The following is a 3314-nucleotide window of genomic DNA, read 5'->3' on the forward strand; positions in this document are numbered from 1 at the left end:
ATTATTATTAATATTTAATTAGTAAAATTACAAAATGTGATAAAAAATTATTAAATTAATAATATTTTATTATTAGATAGAGAGTGAATTGATAATCTAATGTGATGATTAAATTTAAATAAAATAGATAAATACAAAGAAAATGATATTAGTTAAAGAGAATAACTTCACACCGGTGACACCTACAAACTGAGTTTAACGGAAACCAATAGCACACTGACACGTATTGGAGCTCATGAACAAATAGCGCACCGTAAACAGCAGATTACTCTTCCCCACGTGCCACAGTACGTTTCGATTCTGAGGAAGCCCTCTCTCTGCTCTCTCACTCTGTCGAAGGAAGCCCTCTCTCTGCTCTCTCACTCTGTCGAAGGAGAAACAAGTCTCTGCACTCCGAATCGAGATCTCCACAATAACAACCGAAGAATCTGCTTCCTCTCTCTCTGCGATCTCTCTCTGTGTTTTATTACTTCATCTCCAAAAGTGCTCCCTCTCGATTTTGCTCTCTCTCTCTCTCTCTCCATCTCCAAAAGTGCCATCCGAAAGGCATGGTCCTCAAAATCTGCCTAGTCTCTCACTTCCCTCCATATCAAATCTCCGAAAGAAAGCCACCAAGCCCTCACTGAAGAACGTAGAAGCCACCCAGATTCTCGAGATACAGAAACCCAAACTTTGGGTCACGGTGAGTCTCTCGATCCGAAAACAAAACTCAGATTTTTTGGTAATTATATTTTAGATTTTGTTGTTCATGTTTTCTCATGATTTTATTTTTCTGAAATTCCTAATTTTTGAAATTTTAATTTTGTAGGATTTTACATTGCTTGCTTGAAAAAACTTCAAAACCCTAACCCTCCCTCGACTGCACTGAATAATGAAGGTACATAGCTGGATAGAAATTTAGTTGGATAGATTTTGATATTAGATTTGGATAGAAATTTAGTTGGATAGATTTTGATGGTAGATTTGGATAGAAATCTGAGTTAGATAGAACCCCTACTATTCAGTGAGAATGAAGGTACTGTTGTAAAATATTTTGAAGCAAATTGCGATAGAAACTGAGTTTGCATATTTCTATATATTTAAGAGTATATATGTTGGTGAATAAAGGTTTAAAGCACCCGTATACTTTCTATCGCAAACATATGATTTTGAAGAAAATTGCGATAGAAATATTGTTTGCATATTTCTATATATTTAAGAGTATTTATAAATATTTAAGAGTTCTTAACATACTAGAAGATTTAAGTTTAATATCTCACAAACCCCAGAAAATTTGAGAGCATGTCCTGACTAGCAATTTGAATGGATGCTTCGTCCAATTATTCAATTCAAATATGATTTTATCAATGGCATCCCGAGTTTTAATCCAAAGTTTCCAGCTGCCAGTGGAGAGATAAATTTGCCAAAATGCCTATATACCAAGCTTCTTATAGCACAGCAACTCATACCCCATCTTTGTGACTGAAATCATCATCTCATATTCAACACAAAAAAGTCTGTCAACGATGCCCTTCCTGCCCAATTTATATTCTGCTACAAACCGATCTTTCACTGCCAACCAGCAATCAAATGAGGAATGTAATAAACCCTCTAAAGAGACCATTATGTTGTGGTAAAACATGCTTTATGTTAGAGCCTTCTTCTATTGTGCAAGACAAAAACTTTATTAATGACAAAGTGGGGTGAAATCCCAGTAAAAGGAAGCTAGCATACAACAGATCCACCTAACTTCCGAGAGGAAAAGTGCTAGAAATTCACGGGAAGACTTTACACTATTGTTGCTTCCCACCCAACAATGAGAAGATCAGTTAGGTGGATCTCTCAATACGCTCAAGTTTTTTCCTTTTATATTTTTTTAGGTATTAGAGTTTCAGTTTATGGGATGCAATACGTGCTTGAGATTTTGTATGTAATATAAGGATACAAAATATTGCATCCTAGAAAATTAGTACAATGATGATACTCTGTAATATAATCAAGACTGTCTTACTAACTGTTTTTTGAGCTCGTTGTTCTTGCGTTTCAAGTTTAACAGCAGTTCTAGTTCAAGTTCTTCGACTTTAAGAAGAATGGATGAAGGTTGGTTGGAGAGACCACTTTGTCACTGTGGTCTCCCATCAAAGTTAAGGATTTCTGCGAAAGATACTACTTTTGGTAGACGGTTTTTCAATTGTCCAAAATATAAGATGGACAAACAATGCGGATTTTTTCAATGGCTTGATTTTGAAATGGAACAAAACAGTTGTTGCAAAATGACATTGGAGTTAGCTCAGAGAAGGAACGACAGAATCAATCAAGAACATAGGATCGCTGAAGAAAAAAAATTCAATGTTATGGAAAAGAAGTACAATGAAACATTAAAAATTTTATTATTGTCATGGCTTTGTATTGTTTTGCTTTGTGTTGTAATTGCTTTAACTTTTGAACGGTAATCATGTACTAAGGATTAATATTAACTTGTGTTGTAATTGTTGTAAAGTTTTATTAATTTGTAACTTGTAACTTTCAATGCAACGACCAGTTTGGACAGACTAAGATACCACTTATAATACCAGTGATGCGAACTAGTGTCTCCCGTCCAGACACTAGCATTAATTTGTAACTTTCAATAACTTTCAATGCATTCAGTGTTAAAAAGGGCCCAAAGAAGAAAGATCAGTAATACCAGTGAGCCAAGACCGAAAATAATACATATATATATTGTTCAACTAAAACAATATATATATATATATATACATGTTCACATAACTTTGAGAATATTTAAAAATAACTTTGATACCTGCTATTGATCAAAGACCGAAAATAATACATTTAAAAAGAAATAAACATATTTTTAGGCACAATAAGCTATATCGGTTCTTTCCAAAACAAACTGGTGAAGTGTCCTTGGATAATTAACAGTGACACAAGTTTGCCAAATCAACTGCATTTCTAAATCGTTCTTTCTAAACCATGAACCTCATAGATCATTAATTAGGCAATTAGTATATGAAAATTTGTGAAAAACTAATTCAATACATGCAATTGAAACCCAACACACTTCAAACTACAGGAGTATTATGCAATATTTGGGAGTCTCCTATGAAAAAATTCAGACAAAATAACACATCATTAACGGATTGATATGTAAGTCCAACAGCAGCAACACTGGCCAATAAGCCACCACCAGTGGTTGAATTTCCAGAGGAATGGGGTTGGTGAATCGATGAATTTCCATAGCCTGTGACATAATAAAAAATAAAATAAAAAATCAGTTTTGCACGTAATTAGAGTACCATGTACCATACAAAGAAGTTGCACGCCCAAGTTTAACA

The 3314-nt window shown here is 34.1% G+C and overlaps 1 long non-coding RNA gene across 1 annotated transcript; it reads left to right on the forward strand.

Moving 5' to 3' along the window:
• The first annotated feature begins 529 nt into the window (after nucleotides 1-529).
• On the forward strand, nucleotides 530-2122 carry LOC118347737. Its single transcript, XR_004800902.1, has 3 exons — nucleotides 530-682; nucleotides 809-877; nucleotides 2028-2122. It is a non-coding gene; the product is annotated as an uncharacterized LOC118347737 (long non-coding RNA).
• Nucleotides 2123-3314: the final 1192 nt, after the last annotated feature.

Source organism: Juglans regia, chromosome 2 (genome assembly GCF_001411555.2).
Source record: "Juglans regia cultivar Chandler chromosome 2, Walnut 2.0, whole genome shotgun sequence".
NCBI lineage: Eukaryota > Viridiplantae > Streptophyta > Magnoliopsida > Fagales > Juglandaceae > Juglans > Juglans regia.